The sequence below is a fragment of the Protopterus annectens genome, chromosome 8.part0 (genome assembly GCF_019279795.1).
Source record: "Protopterus annectens isolate FY-2018-M chromosome 8.part0, PAN1.0, whole genome shotgun sequence".
Lineage (NCBI taxonomy): Eukaryota > Metazoa > Chordata > Ceratodontiformes > Protopteridae > Protopterus > Protopterus annectens.
This window is the reverse complement of record NC_056741.1, coordinates 1,353,727,292-1,353,744,588: the sequence shown is the minus strand read 5'-3', so window position 1 is coordinate 1,353,744,588 and position 17,297 is coordinate 1,353,727,292. Positions and strand designations below refer to the sequence as shown.

The 17,297-nt window shown below is 42.1% G+C and overlaps 1 protein-coding gene across 8 annotated transcripts in view; it reads right to left on the bottom strand.

Annotated features, from left to right (window-relative positions):
• PHLDB1 (pleckstrin homology like domain family B member 1) overlaps nt 1-17,297 on the bottom strand; it is a 2,201,164-nt gene that overhangs the window by 210,384 nt on the left and 1,973,483 nt on the right. The window lies entirely within an intron of this gene.

The window sequence follows — 17,297 nt, the reverse complement described above, 5'->3', positions numbered from 1 at the left end:
AGCTCTTAACCACAAGAAGTTAAAAATGCAGATACATGCATTAGGTTCATAGGTTCACATGTGTGTACTAAGCTAATGGCCCTGGAGCCTTTACAAGCCTAGCCCATAGAAGTGCCCTGGCATCATGCCGCCCGATGTTAGTTCCCAGTGTCTCTATCAAGTAGAGCCACTGGAGTGATCCCTGGGGTGAACTTTCTATTTCCCATCCACTCATCAAGATTTCTCTTGAAGAGGGTGTAGGATACAACAAGCAGCCAATCTGCAACCCTCTAACACATTTTCCTTTACTTGTTCTACTATCACCACAAGTGTACCTAGTTTTTAAGTATTCCATACTTAAGCAGGTTAGACCAAGCCATTTTCATCATTCTACTTACAGTAAACCATTTCAGACATGAGATATGTTTATGCCACATGAGCTGATATAAGAAGGGACCCTCTTCAGTGGATTTACGATTGGGTTTATCATGTCTTTCACTTCAACACTTTTAAAGACCCTTGTTTTGGGGATATGAATACATTACACACATCAAATCACATGCTTCACCAAGAGTGTAACCACACCCTGAGCTTACCAGTTCATCCCAAACTACTGAGCAAGCATACATATTATAAATTAAGACAATACTGAGGATCTGATACATACACTGTTCACAAAGATGTACAAGTATATACCTGACAGCTACATGGAATTCCATCAGCAGCTGGTGGATGGAAGGATGGCTGAACACATGGAAGCAAAGGGAGGGTAACTGTAATTCAGCGAGTGGGGTGCCATCACAAAATTAACTGTAACAAGAGGACAGAATCCTTTACATATCTAATGTTTTGCACTTTCACTCTCATCAGCAGAGCTACAAATGAGTCCTGAAGTAGCAAATGAGGTCAACTGCTGGAGTCAAGAGTCAAGAAATTATGCTTACTGAAGGTATGGTGATCAAGCGACCATGGAACAAATGATATATAGAAGTATAGGAAAAAAGAGAATTGTTTTATGTAACGGCAAGAAGAGAGAGAGAGAAAAAGAATATCAACGATATTTCAGAAATACACTGAGTATAACGGAAAGCTACTACTAACAGTAACTAGAGTACTGAAGTACAGAAGAGGAGAAAAATAAAAGCACTTATAATTAATACAGACTTTAAGTAGTTCGCTAGATAAGGAAAACAACAGTAATCAATAAAACAGGTGAACGGTAAAGATTTTGAAAAAAAAGAAACAAATTACAAGAAAGACTTTCTGCTTGAGAGCAATGTGTAACCACATCTAACTTACAAAGCAGCAAACGAGATCTGTGGTCCTTAGGACTGATGCATGCTGGGTAAAGGCTAGGCTCAAGAGTTTTTGGGTTACCACAAGCTATAGTAATGGCCAAGTCAGATCCTAGGGTTCAGATCCAAACCCAAGGTTAAGGATAGAATGAAACCTGACATCACCACATGGTCTGTTTTTTTCCCCCCCGAAATATGTGAACAGATGAGGAATTGGGAGAATGGATGATAGGTGTACAAAAATCTTCCCTACCAGGGAAGAGAGAGCAGGTCCACTGCTAGATGCACACTATCTTGCTTTACAGAGCAAAATAAGGGAAGCATAACATTTGCACAAGAGACAAACAGTCTCGGTTATTTACCACTTCTCTCACAAGCTCTGATACACACAAGGCTCTCAAAGTTTAAGTTCTTAAGTTCCAGGAAATGGCATCCCAAGGAATGCCTGTCAATGCATTCATTTCACCAGGTAAACCAACAGAGTGAAAACTCTGCTTATAGCCCGATACTTGGTACACATCACTTCTCTGCAAACTGGGTCAAGTGTATGCCTTTTGCTTGTTTATGTACCACACACTGGTAATCGATTGAATCAAGAATAATTCCAGAAGAAATCCCCCTCCATATTCTTCTAGGCCAACAGCTATGTGCAAACACCTAGATGGAAAATGTGGAATACCCTTCCAAGACTATCCCTTCCCTCAAGCTATGAAGGAATGAAGGAGCTGAAATGAGCCCACCACCCCTTCAATGAGGCATCCACCATCAGGACCTGTGGAGGGTTTCGTGGCTGCAGGAAGGGAAGACTTGCCTTCAAGTTGGTGGGGATTGTACACCACTCCAGAGCTCAGCAACAGGCATACAACATCAAGAGATCTGTGCGCATGTGGTGATATTGCAGCTGCTGTGATCTCTCTACTGCAACAACCACATTCTCAAGCATGCACCCCTCCATGCTGTACCTTAATCCTGGCTGTCAAGGTCTTGACTTTCTGGGCCTTCCTCCATTGGCAAGAACAACTGACATTGGGCAACCCTGCACAGATGAAACCAATCCACTGAGAAGGGAACTCAGATGCCTTTTCCCAATTTAGAGTTATCTCAAAGACTGCAAGCATGGCAGAATACACTCCTGTAATGTTACAAGTGAGTCCCTCTGTACAACCACTAGGAGTCAATCATCTTGGCAGAGGATATGTCTCCAAAGCTTCCACCAGTTAGAAACATCCTAAATGCAGAGGAAAGGCCACATGTCATTAACTCTGTACTACAAGTGGTGTCCCCTTCCTCTAATGAGATCCTAAATAATGATTTGTGAAAAGGTATCCATCAAGTCCAACAACATGATCCAAGTGCCCTGACAGTCGTCAGCTTGTGGAGAGTCACCATCCAAAACTTGAAACTGTGTAGGTACTGTTTGAAGATGCCAAGGTCAGAATCCTTTCATCTCCTGTGGAAATAAAAAAATTACTTCTATTAAATTACCTGGCTTTCTTCCAAAAGTGAAACAGCTTCTACAGACCCTTTAAAGTATACAGTCCATGTAAATTCCAAGACATTTACAGACATGATTGGTCCTAGAGTGCAGTCCTTTCTGGTAGAAAAACAAAAAAATCTTAAGTTGCTGCTTACCACGGTCATGTCAAAGACCAACTGTTCTTAGGTGACTACCATCCAAGCACAGAAAAACTTGGAAAACTGAACCAATTAACAGCACAACTTGACAGTCAGGAATTTAACTGCTGGGCCTAAAGTCATCTTTATGACTTAGCTAGACAAGATAATTTCACATTTGAGAGTCGTCCATGGTTTGGTAAATAGCTTCTGGGGGGAGGCTAGTCCTAGAAGACGGGGGGGGGGCTCATAAATGTTTCCTTTACAGAACATCATCCATTAGACCCTGAGAGGACTAGATTTACAGATCCTTCCTATTCAAAATCAGAATATACTGCTTGAGCTCCTCCTTAAAGAAAGAAAGCTTCAAAGAGGTATGCTTGCTGTCTTAGCCATAGCATTAGCACAGTCAACATCAAAGAGAGCTAGGGACTACTACGATTGCTTGTACAATGATCAACAAGTTAATTAGAGTTACTGTGAAAACTGAAATTCAGAAACAAGCCAGTGCTATTTATCAACTTTGGTAAAATTCTCTTACTTACTAGTAATTACACAGTATGAGTGCCAATAAAGAAGATATCTTGAGAAAATTAGTCAGAAAGGAAGAAAAAAAACTCCAGCTGGAAAGAATCTTGAAAATGTTCAGCAAAATGCAATTTCAAGTTAGGAAAATAAATCAAATGTACTCAGAAGAGTTTAAAATAAGTGAAACACTGAAGTGATATATAAAGTCAAATAAAAGACTGGAAATAGAATAAGCTTTAACTAGCTATTCAAATGCACTGATAAAATGGAAAGAATTAGAGGCTGAAGTGAAAACAAAAGGATGGCTGAACATGAGGCTTCTCAAGAAGAGCTACTGCATAGGTGAGGAAGAATTGGGGAGAGAGACTGGATAAGCAATTCACAAAGAAACAATGCGAGAATATATGTATGTCTCCCAAATATGCAACAAAATCTAGATTTAGGATCTTTAGGATATTTTTATACCCCAAGCAGGCTCCAAAGACTCTTTCCTCAGGTAGACAACAAATGTTAGGCATGTGACGGGGAAGAAAGATGTAGCTGGGAACATATTTTCTGGGAGTGTAATGAGTTGGCTGACTTTAAAGATTCCCTGCAGACTGCTCTGTCTGAGATGCTGGGTGAGCAAATTGGAGTGATTATGGAAATTAGTTTTTTAAGCTATGATTCAGAGTTGGAATTGCCTAGACATAGTAAGGCCTTGCTGAGTCTAATTATGGTGGCTGCTAAAAAAGCAATAATTAGAAAATGGAAATCAAAGTCTAAACCAACTTTATAGAAGTAACAAAGACAGTTAAAGATAAAGCAACTGGAACTGGAATCTTTAGAAACGGGTATTAATAAATTACACAGGAAACAATGGGAAATATGGGACCACTACATGCAGAGGAGGAACAATGTTTAAAATAAAACAAATCCACCAGGAAATGATAAAACAGTTCCAAACTCAAAAAGTAAAAAAGCGAATGCAATACCAGATCGCATAACTGTTTTTATTATTAAAACAAATAAGCACTTTTGTCCGAAGCTTAATGCATTAGGAACTTCATTTTTTACTTTTTAATGTTTAAAAGAAGACAAGATCTGAATGAGCTATGTAATAGTTGACTGACAATGACTGGATAAATTAAAAGTGACATATAATGTTTGCAGCTACAGTTGTGTTGGCAGGGTTTGTAAAGTATAATGTTTGCAGCAACAGTTGTGTTGGCAGGGTTTGTAAAGTATAATGTTTGCAACTGAGATTGTGCTGCTATGATTTATTTTCACTTATATAAAGGTAAGAGTGTCTATGTCACACGGGACAATTTAATTAGGAGTTATGTAGTTTCCATAACTTGGTATATGCGTTGTCCATTCCATTCTTCCTCACCGATGAGTTATGGAGCTGATCCTCGGATCTGACTCTGATTTATCTTCCAGACTTTAGATCCTAACCTCAAACTCCTCCCATTTCCCATAACACACCACAATACCTCTAAGTCCTCAGCTCGAGTTTGCTGCCTATACCTACTGATTTATAGAGACAGGACAGATAAGAGAGAATTATGACTGAAACCTGGGAATTCAAAGTTCTCGTAATGTCCACTATCCTTCTCAGAGATATACGGCCGGGGGAAGGCTGGGAGGGAAGGTGAGGAAGAATGAAATGGACAACACATATACCAAGTTATGGTAAGTACATAACTCCTAAATATGTTGTCCTTTTCATTCTTTCGCACTGATGGGTACAGTCCCCAGCTACATAATTCTTGGGGGGCTCTCAAGGAAAGATAAGCCAGAGCACCGTCAAACAAAAGAAAGGTCTGTTTCTGTTGACAATGCCCAGTTTATAATACATCACGAAGTACTGAATAATGAAGCCATTCTAAACCATTTTGGGAATAAAACAGCGAAAATACATTCAGTAAACTATTTAGCTAGGATTACATATGGACCTGTTTAACCTAAGTGGATCAAAGGAAAGGGTAATAAACAGTTGGTCAGATTTTCTGTACTGTTTGGTCCCCACAAAAAATTAAACAAAATTAGAAAAAAATTGTGAAAGATACCTGGCCATTTTGAAATAATGATTAACATCTGTTTCTGTGACTATCTGAATATAAAAGAAGGAACTGGTCTAAAGAGACGCCCTATCTTATGAAACAAAAAATAAAGAGGCTTGGTAACAAGGCCTGACATTCTGAAAATTCAAGACGGAAACCCATACAGCCCTCACTCATCGGTTCAAGGCTTTCTGTGTCAATTTCTGAAGAACAATCATGAGATCCAAAGGACAAAAGGGGATCTTTATGGAAGGTCTACGTAGCAAGCTTCCTTTTAGAGGAAAACTTTACATCATCTGGAAGAGTCAATGGAAGAAACTGATTTCCAATGTTCGAAACAGAAGCCCATCTGGGTAATACAGTTGTGTACAATTACCATAAATGTAGATGTTCGAGTGTATTCACTGTTGCAGTCATTACATTTGGGGTAATCTGCTGGCAGGTTGAATATCAAAGTCTTGGGTCCTCCGGTTGGTTGCTGTCTCTCCTCCATGACGCCAGGGGTCAAGGGGTATAAAACATGCAGCCGATGCCATTTTCTTTAGTTTTTCTTGCCCCAGATGTCATATATATACAAATGCAATTGTAACAACATAGACTTTACCTTCATCTAAAAGCAAATACACACAAAGGCTAGTAGAATATATAGTGAAGGAAAGAGAGTTAGAAAAAAAGGGGATGGTGGGTGGGTAACCCAGACTGCAACAGTGCATACACTCGAACATCTACATTTATGGTAAGTGTACACAACTGTCCTATGTTCTTCGTGTTTCACTGTTGCAGTCATTACATTTGGGTAGAATCCCAAAGCTATGGAAGGGAGGCTGGAACGAAATAGCATTAAGAGCGGCTATAAGGCCCTGCAGAACTGCAGTGGCAAAGCCTGCCCTAGACTTAGAGAAGACAGGCAAGTGATAATGCTTTGTAAAAGTATGAACAGAGCTCCTAGTAGCAGCTTTTAGAATGTCTTTGGTTGGAACCCCTCTGAGAAAAGCTGCTGAGGTAGATGCAGCCCTGGTGGAATGTGACCTGATTCCCTTGGGCCAATTTACCCCAAATGTAATGACTGCAACTGTGTTTACCATGATGCAAATAGCAGAAATGAATGCAGTGGCTTATCCACTTTGAAATAGTCTGCTTTGAAATAGCCTTTCCCTTTGATCCTGCAGCAAATGCCACCAGTAGCTGCTCAGACTTTCTTAGAGATTTGGTCCTGTTTAAGTAGAATCTTAGTTGTCTGTGTATAGGTTCATAGGTTCATAGATTAGTACTAAGGAGACTCAAACCCTGCACCTTGCATTTGTAAGGCAAACACCTTAACCATTAGGCCACCCTCCCAACCCTATTTTTTTTTCTTTGCTGCAAGACAAGCAGACAGGCCATAGTGTAGAACACAATCCCACAAACATATGAATATGGAAATGTGCGAGACAAATGTATAGATATGTCACCGTCACATACCCACAGATGGGTCCTGATGGAACTGGCCATAACAAACGCAACACACCTGGATGCATATTGGCCTACCCAGCATACCCTCCACACCACACAACCTGCCTCCATACCAGAACGTCCACCAAATCCAGCCCATTCTTGTCCACTGGTTTTGCAGACACAGCTACACACAGTGACCCCCCACGATATGTAGTAGGTATCATCACCCTAGGCAGTGTCAGGATTGCAAACCATGTATCCACAAATATCTTCAGTATCGGACTTGTTTTGGTCTTGTCCAATTTTTGGGATATCCTCATGGGATAACCAACCTGTGTAAATAGTAGAATGGGTATGAGACATGATGTCCAATCCTGTAGATATCTGGACACAGCAGTGGAGGTCCATGACACTGTCCAGCCCTAAGTGGGCATGCACCTACTACCCAGGATAAAACAAGAATAGGAGGAAGAATATAATGCACATATTTCGCATAGTGGCAAAAGACACTGGCGTAAACAGGTTAACCCTGATCAAGTGTGAGGGACACTGACTGTGCAGGCATGACCGACCATACCTGTCAACCTGTGTGAGCAAGATATCTGGACAGATCCATGAATACAAGTGAGACAAAGGTCCAAAAACAGGGACAATTTGTAAAGACAGCTCCTAGAAACATGAATAACAGTTTGCACATTGGCATTAATGTCCGGAGTATGAAGTCTGAAACCCAACTGTCTGTCAGCACGTTCTGACTGCAGTCTTTAATGCTGAGCTACTGCTGCCCAGAACACAACAGCGTATTACAGAGGTCCGTACCATACCACTCAACTGTCCAGATATTCACAGAATGACCAGAGGTTTGCCTCATATTGTTGTTGTGTGCCTCCGACAATCTGCACCAGTCTGGTAAATAGCTGAGGATTGACGTCACTAAATAATGAGAAATATCTTGATTTAAGACTCCACATCCTTCAGAAAAGTCATGCTAATGCAAAACCTAGTATTCTATCAAAGATTTGGTGCTCTAAGAGGTTGAGAGGTATGGTCCGTACATATTTACAGTAACAACCCTTCACATTTGTGTAATGTACAACTGCATACCTGTAGTCACTTCATGTCCCATATGACTGTATACAGGTAACAGTCAAATGTGAATGAGAACACCCCTCACCGTGGAGTATGGACAACCCCACCCATAATATGTATTGCCAACAGAATAAGCGGCTGACATGTGCCCAAACACCTGTGTCTATAAACACAGGTAAAAATTCATAATATGGAGAAACTCCCTGTCCATATGCTTCGTCTGACATTTGAACTCGGCCAGGGAAGTTCCGTTCACCAGGCGGACAAGCCTAAACCCAGATCACTACATGAACACCCTGTCCAAGGAATGCAGAATCCGCTCCCCCTTGTTCTGTGGATTTGGGTAAAAAGTTGGCAGGTGAAATGTTTAGTTAAGAGCCACACTGGCTACCACGTTAGGCATAAAGGAAGGATTGGTCCTGAGGGACACCCTGTCAATGTAAAATGTAATAATAGGCTCCACAGCCATGAGGGCCTGTAGTTCTGAAACCCTTCTTGCTGAAGTGATTTCCATAAGGAAAGCTGTTTTCCAAGATAAAAACTTTATAACCGCAGTAGCTGCTGGTTCAAATGGAGGCAGGGTGAGCTTTTCCAATACAAAATTGAGGTCCCATGCAAAATTGAGGTTCCATGCAGGAGTTGGTGATCTTCTGGGAGGCCTTAAATTTTTGGCCCCTCTAAGATACTGTTTTAGCACAGGATGAGAAAAGATGGGAGGCTCTGTGTTGTAATGAGCCAAGATGGCAGAGGCATGGATTTTTATAGATGAAAAAGATAGGCCCTTGTCAAGCATCTCAGTCAAGTACTGTAAAATCTGAGGAATATTTGGCTTTGCTGTGTCAGTCCCTTGTGCTTGGTTCCAAGCACAGAATCTCTTCCATTTATCAGCATAAGATTTTCTAGTACTAGGCCTTCTGGCTTCCAAACTGACATCCATCACAGATTTACTGAGAGGTGTTGTTTGAATGATTACATAATCAGCCATGCTGCCAGGTTCAGAGTTTGGAGCTGATTGTGCAGAATTTGATTGTTCTGCTGAGACAGTAGATGAGGTATTTGAGGCAAGTACCAAGGAGGGAGCTGACACATATTCCTTAGAATTGGGTACCAGTGCTGGCGAGGCCAGTCCGGGGCCATTAGGATCATTTTTGGTTTTTCCTGTCTGACCTTTAGTAAGACCTTGGGAAGAAGAGTCAGAGGAGGAAAGGCGTAGACTGATAGGTTTTTCCAACTGAAGGATAGGGCATCCACTTTCCATGCTTGTCTGTGACAAGTCCTTGTGCAGAATTTGTCCAGTTGATAATTCTGGGGAGATGCAAATAGATCTATGTCCGGGCTCCCCCATTTCTCTGTTATCATGCTGAAGACTCATGGATCCAGTTTCCACTCGTGAGGGTCCATAATATTTCTGCTTAGGTTGTCTGCCACAGTATTTTGTTTTCCTGGCAGGAATTGAGCTTGAAGATGTACTTGGTAAGTCAAGGCTGTGTCCCACAATGCCATGGCTAGTCTGCAAAGGGGATAGGAATGTGTACCCCCTGCTTGTTTATGTACCACATAACCGTGGTGTTGTCCGTCTTTATCAGTAGTTGTCCTGGATGAAGTAAGTCCTTGAAGGCTGTCAGGGCAATCTGAACAGCTAACACCTCTTTCTGGTTGATATGCAGATGCATTTGGTTTGGGCTCCATATGCCCTGAATGCATCTCCCCGCCAGCTGGGCCCCCCCAAGCATAGTCTCATGTGTCTGTAGTTAGGGTTTGGTTGGCAGGGGGTAGAGTGAAAGTCCGTCCCATGCTCTGGTGACATGTCTTTGCCCACCAAAGAAACTAGTGTTGTAGGCAGGGAATGAGAGGAATCATTGTTTCCAGACTGTGACAATGTTGACTCCATAAACTTTTTAGATACCACTATAGTTTCCTCATATGCAGTCTTGCATATGGAATTAGTAGAATGTAGGATGCCATGAACCCCAAAGCCTGCAGAACTTGTTTTGCAGATAACTGGGTTTTTGTTGCCATCTGTTTGAAGTAAATAGTCAGTTGCCTTTGTCTAGCGTAACGTAAGACCATCTGGGGAGTTGTATTCAAGCTTGCACCTAGGAATGTAATCTTTTGAGAGGGTACTAGTTGTGATTTCTTTTAATTTATTGTGTACCCTAGGCATGTTAGAAGCCTTTTTACAAAAGCCAGATTTTGAAGAAGAATGTCCTTATTTTCTGCTTGAATGAGACAGTCGTCCAAGTAAGGATAGATTTGTATGCTTCTTTGTCTGCAAAATGCAATTACTGGCGCCAGGCACTTTGTAAAGACCCTGGGTGCAGTAGTTAAGCCAAAGGCCAGTGCAGAGAATTGGTAATGCATAAAACCAGCCTTGAAGCGGTGGTATCTTCTGCACGATTCCCTTACTGGGATATGCAGGTATGCCTCTTTTAAGTCTAGAGTCACTAGCCAAGCGTTCTTGCCCAGTATCGGCAGAAGCTGCTGCAAAGTTAACATTTTGAATTTTGGTATGTCCAAGAATGTGTTCAAAATCGATAAATCCAGTATTGGGCGCCAGGCATTGTCTTTTCTGGGTACCAAGAACAGCCTGGAGTAAAACCCTTGTCCTTTTTCCTGTTCTGGTACTGGCTGAATAGCCCCCCTATCCATGAGGAATGTAACTTGTTTCTGTGCCTCTGCCCATTGATTTTGTGGCAGATCTGGCCAACCATTTGGAATTGGCAAGGTATGAAAATGAAATCTGTATCCCTGGGATACTATGTTTAATACCCACTTGTCCTGGGTTATTAACTGCCAATTTTGAGCATGAAGTGCTAGTTTTCCCCCTAAGGGGGCTGCCAAAAGATAAGTACTTGGTGATGGCAGAGGGAAGTCATTGAGACTGTTTACTGTAGGGTTGTGCTTTGTTTCCTCCAGATTTGGAGGTAGAGGCACCCCATTGCTTTGACCTGTGAGAACTCTGTGATTGGTATCTAGAGCCTTTTGAGTGCCTGGATTTGCCCTGTGAGGCTCTGTTGGACACAGGAAAGGACCAATTTTTTGTAGGCCAGTGTCTACTGAATCTTGGTGGCTGCACTTGTAAGAAGTCTTTTACAGTTTGCATAGACTTAGCTTTGTCTTCCATTTTCTTTAAAACCTCTTCTGTCTTATTACCAAACAGAGTACCATGCTGTAAAGGTGCATCCAACAATTTAACTTCAACATGATCAGGCAGATTTTGCTCCTTGAGCCAGGCATGCATTCTAATCACAGATCCAGTAACTGCGGCCCTGCAGGAGGCCTCCAAGGAATCAAAACCACATTGCAACATATGCTTTCCAACCTGTTCTGCTGCATGCAATAATTCCTGTAATTCTTTATTTTCCACACATTCAGAAATCAACATCATTTTCTGTTTCAATAATCCCATAACATGCTGTTGATATTTAAGCATATGAAACTGGCAGTTTAAGGCCCTAATTGCCAAGGTATTCCCCATATATCCAGCGCCCTGGAATCTCTATCTGAGGGGGTAGGATTCTTAGCTTTTCAGGCCCTTTACACCTTTGGGACCCTGTGAGATAGTTTCAGGGTCAGCAGCAGGATTTTTGAATAAAAATTTGTGGGAGTCAGGAATCCTGTAATATCTGTCTGGCTTGCAAGGAGTCGGAGGTAGGTAATTCTGGAGTCATGCTTGATTCCGAAAACACATTATCAACAATGTCTAATACAGGAGGTATGGCCAAAGGCCTATGCTGAGGAAGAAGAAGGAAATCCAAAAGTCTCTTTTTTGATTCTGACAAATCTTGACTCTCCCAATGAAAATGTTCCCTCAAAGTATGCAAGGTTTCTCCAAAAGAATAATCTTTAGGAGGAGATGCAGATGGGATGGATTCCTCTGCATCTTAATCCTCATAGGGTGGTATAGAAAATTCCTGATCAGAAAAGGAATCAGAAGAAATAGAAACCTGATCTGAAGATTCATAATCAGTGTCTTGCCTAGGCCTCTTATCGGGGGGGGGGGGGGGTTGAGAACCCCTGATCAAGGTAATTAAGTCTCCAGCCATTTTGATCATCTGTTTTTTGGGCATAAAGGCCTGAGCATGTGGCTCATGCGTCAGTTTTTTAACCTTAAAAGTTGCTTTTGTCTTTGTTTTTGAAGCTGGGGTCAGTTTTATATAGAAATGCTGAGGCCTGAAAACACCCTCAGAAGCCGGTGCCTGCTCAACGGCTCTGGACCCATCCAAGGCAGAGACATCCGCGGGTACAATACTCTGAGAATCGCGGCATGCCAGACTCCACATGGGTCTCTGTAGAGGCCTGTGGCTCGAAAGTAGCGGGTATCAGGGGCTGTGAAAGCACCTCACTGAGTACCAGCGAACAGGCGACTGTCTTAGGAGAAGCTTCGTTATCGGTTTTGGACCTCGACGGTCTGTCTCTGTCATTTTCTTTGCGTTTTTTGTGAACTCCGATAGTCGGATTGCTATCCGATGACATTTCAGGGTGGTTAAATCCGTTTCCAAAATAAATATTTGACTTCGGTTCTGAAACTCGAAAGAGAAAATTTCAGGAGTTGGCCGACCGGCACTTGCGAACTGCTTCTGCTTCGGGCACCGCACAGCAAGAAAGACTAAAGAAAATGGCGTCGGCTGCATGTTTTATACCCCTGATGACCTGACGTCATGGAGGAGGAGACAGCAACTGACGCAGGACCCAAGACTTTGATATTCAGGCCGACTGAGGGCAACCTGCCAGCAGATTACTCCAAATGTAATGACTGCAACAGTGAAACACGGAGAACATCTATTATTTACTTGACAATTGTTTACCGGAAAGGTCCGACTTGAACCAGTTTTCAACGGAGTTCCAGGGATAAGAACACAGACACATACAAATGTATTGTTTCAAATGTAATCATGGATGTCAAATATTTTATAATAAACTTCCCATAAGGCCAGAAAGGAGAGAGAGAGAGATAAATAGCATGCTTTATAATGTTGAGATAGGAATGATATTGTAGAGGTCCTGAAACTACTGGCTAATTTAATGAACAAGGGGGGTGAAACTTGAGATTAATGGTAGAGGGTGGGTAAGTATAAAGAAATCAGTGGCCGACAGGGAAGTAAGCATTATTCAAGGATTCTCCTCGGAGGGGGGAATTAAGAGTGGAATATCTGCTGAATTTATTGTTTAGGGGGAAAACAAAAATGTCAAAGTTGGCCCCAACAGTTAAAATTCAGGTTTGCAACTGGTTTGATCATGGAACCACTCAAGGATCAGGCTAGACCTACTGAGTCTATTAGCCAGAGCACAGGATTTCCCCAGTATGTGCAGTGCAATCACTGGAAAAGAGAAACCATGAGGTAAGTTTGAGGCATGGAAATTGGAATGCTGGCTGTACTAAGGATGAGATAAGAGATCCCAACTGGGCACCAGAATCCATGGAAGACACTTCAGATAAGACCAGAGAGTGGGGAACTGCAAGATGAGGCCAAAAAAGAAAGGAGGAGGATAATCAAGCTCTGCAACATGCTTACCCTTGCAATCTGAAAGCGGTTTGGAGAAATCACCTATTCCTAACCCATCATGTCCTCTCTGTACAAGGTACAAGCTCTGGATCCACCTTGTTTGTTGCTATCCTAAGTTACTGGCATGTTGTGAATGTGTACTGCAATGGTTTCCAAAGTGATAACAGAACATCCTAAAAAGACTTCCAACGTAAGTAGGAAAGCTCTCCACTCTAGGACGTTAGTATGTAACCTAGTCTCCAGGGAAGACTACGTGCTTTGGGTTATCTTTCACTTGCCCTATCTCCCTACTCTGGATGGGAAGTGTCTGTGTTCACTGTGGCTAGGGGGAGGGGGTAGAAGAAAAACCTGCCTAGTAACAAGATGTTCGACTGGACCCACTAGCAAAGATGGTGTTTGTAAATTGGGTTTATAGAAGCCAATAGGAACTGAAAAGGAAAAGCACCATGAGTTAGCTGAATTAGTGTAGCTGGAGAAGAACAGGAGTGACAGCGAGTTCCACACTTTATTTCCAACTGACATGATGCAGTGAAGAGTCAAAGATGTTACCTGGTTTATGGCATTAAAGTGAGAACTTATGAATCTCAAATTATGTACAAGGGATACGTTTAATCTTTCCACATTTATAGTAATATCAGGGATCTGGAGATTTGAAATAGGTAATCCCTGGCTTGGAGCAGTTGATACCTGGTAATAACTGTCTCCCAGCTGGAAGCAGAGATGTCCTGGAGTGCCAGAAAAAAAAAAGGAATATATACAGTACATCCAATCATCCTTTTGTAGAATGGCTGGGTGCACTGAACTGTGACCATCTGGAACTTGAGTTCTCTGCTCACAGATAGTGTAGATCCAGACTGGGAAAGGGGAAAAGTAATAACTGCTGGAGATTAAGCTTATCACCCAGGCATTGTCTGTTATGCTGGTATTGGAGTCCAAGTGTCAGGAAAAAAATGTCCCCCGACTGCTTCTATAGATGGGCAGTTGGACAGCTCTGCAGGGGTGCTGATAGGGGACTGCCAGAGAAGTCTTCTGAAGTTCTGGTTTTGCAGAGCACCTCCACATCTGAGGTCCAAGTGCTGACATCCATCCTCCATGGATGGTCACGTCCTGAAACAGCCAAGCAGACATACGGGGTGCATCCATGGAGTCACCAAGAATATCATGTAGGACACTCTGAGAAACCAAAGCACTGTTTTGCCTCCTGAGAGACCCTGTTTGGCAAGCAGGGAAGACAGTAATGAAAAGACCCAAAGGCACCATAATGTATCTATTTATGGAGATACAGCACAGTCTGCATGGGTCTTATACCCATCTTGTTGCCACAGATCTAGAGTAATGGGCCTGTAATGGCTATCTAGATAGTGCAACTTTGGCCAATTTTAGTTCTGCAATTGAAATAATAAATTTGTATGGAATGGCCAACAACCAAGGCTTTCAAGGAATAAGGGCAGAACTAGTTCCAGAGTCCTAGCTGTAGGGGAAGCCTCTTCAGGGCGAGAAATGGTCTCCTGGGCCAGAAAGCCCTACTGGTTGGGCACCTGTGTAAGTCCTGACAGAGAGGAACTGACCAAACCTCCATGCCAGAAGAAGACAACAAGCAGTAAGAGCATCAGATTGGAGGGGTGCATTGGATCCAAGGAAGGCACACTAGTTTCACAGCTCGAATCTGAAGAGGGAGACTGGATTCGAGAAATGCTCTAACACTTACCTGCCGGCTCCCTGACTTAGGATCTTAAGTCCTGCTAGAAACTGCACTGACTCAACAGCTTGGATCCAAAGGGAGTTCAGATCCCAGAAGTACCCGACTCCTGCCTGTCGGATCCTAGGCTTAGGATCCAAAGAAGAGGCAATCAATTAAAGAGATCAGCACTGAGGAGAAGTCAGGATCGAAGGCTTTTTGAAAGTGTACTTCCACAACAGCTGGGATCCGAAGGAAATTTAGATCTAAGAAGTGCCTGACAATACCTGTCGGATCTTAGGTTTAGGATTCAAAGGGAAGAAGAAGAAAAGGTCCAACAATAGGGACCATATTAAATATAGCTTCAGGGGGAACTGTAGCCGACTGGATCCAAATAGCTTGGATCCAAGGAAATTTCAAATAACCTGAACTGCCTGAACACAACAAACTAGATCGGATCCAAGGAGAACTTTGGATTTGAAGGAGGTCCAGGGATCTTTGGATCCGGGAGATCCAGCATGGGCACCTCTCACAAAATCGTCACTGATTAAGAGCCCTCAACTGACATTTAAAATACTACTGGCTGCACACTGCACAAAGCTGCTTTACAGTTTAGCATGACATTTACAAATTGAAGTGTTTATACCGGTGTTTAGAACAAAAAATGTTTTACTTGCGCTTCTTGAGTCCTCTTAGTGTCCTTCTAAACATTAATGACATGGAGTATACGCTGACAGTTCCCCCACCAGTTTAACACAGTCAATAACATTCCAGTCTTTTTCTTCCCTTTTTTATTGCAAAGCCACATTTCACGTCTATATTCCTTTATGTAATGGTACTGATTCTTAAGTCTCACATTTATTCACTAATTTCACAATGTTGGCAGTCTTCTTCCTGATCCTCTTCGTCTTTCAAATCCAGTCTCCGTTTCAAACCCAATGTGATCCTAATTCTTCTGTTTTTTGCTCAAACATTTTCCTTTGGAATAATGGACAAGATTCCATTGACAAAGTCTCTGTATGGGCTTTGTTGTTGTCAGGAGAATGAGAAGCACAGTCCCCTTCTTTTTGCTTGGTCATCTTTGTTGATCTGCTGGTATGATTGTTTCTTTACTACTACTGCTTTCAGGTCCTTTCTCTTGGTCAGATTTGGAGCATATGCACAATATGCCCTCTCAATTATAAAACTGTACTGTAGGATACATCAAATTGTTTATCTGTATTTTCATAAAATTTATACAGTCTGTTCCCTCCAGTTTTTCTGGTAGCAGAAAAATCTCAGGTTTTCTTTGTGTGCTCTGTCTTGTAACTCTACTATTTTTGAAACAGTTTTTTTTTTTATACAAGAAACATCTTTAACATGATGTTGTCCCTTTCATTCTTTGATCCAACTCAGCATTATCTTCCAGACTTTAGATCCTAATCTCGAGCTCTTCCCTCTTCCCATAATGCACCACACTACCTCTAACTCCTCGGATCTCGTTTGCCGCCATCCTAGTCAGATGTGTGATTCTGGGTCTCGGGCTGCAAGAAGTTTATTTTTAAATTTTAGTCTAAGATTGTCTATTTTTATTTGGTCTGTTATTTCCTGTTGCTTCTTTCCTCCCTCAGTGGCTATTCACAGCTGGCAATACTTTCTCCAGTCTAGTCTTCTCTCTCTTATTCTTCTTCCTGCTGGGTGTTTATGTCTACAGTTTCCACAGGGTAAAAAGCATGTTTTATTTCTTTTTGTACAGCTTTACATGTAGCTGGTCTCCCCTTTCTCCGTGGACCTTGTTTTTGTCTGAGTCTTGTCCTTAGGAGGCCCCTGCTGGGCAGGCTGGCCTGTTGCCTATCATCTGGACTGCTCAGAAGATTTTTCCCGCCTTTCTGTGGCTGGTTCTACTATGAATGTCTGGCTCATCTTTTTTGGTCTGTTCTGGGTACATAACCATATCTGTTGAAGAGTGGTATGGATTACTTCTTTTGCTGTTCTCTTACCTTTTCTTTTTTGGTGCGTGTTGCTGGTTGTGTGTGTTTTTAGGAGTGATTCCTCACCATAAAGTAGTGTTTATCTTTACTGCAGGGAATTTTTTGGGGTAGGCTTCAAATCAGCTTGCGTTTGGAGAAAAAATAACAGGCTTTCCAGT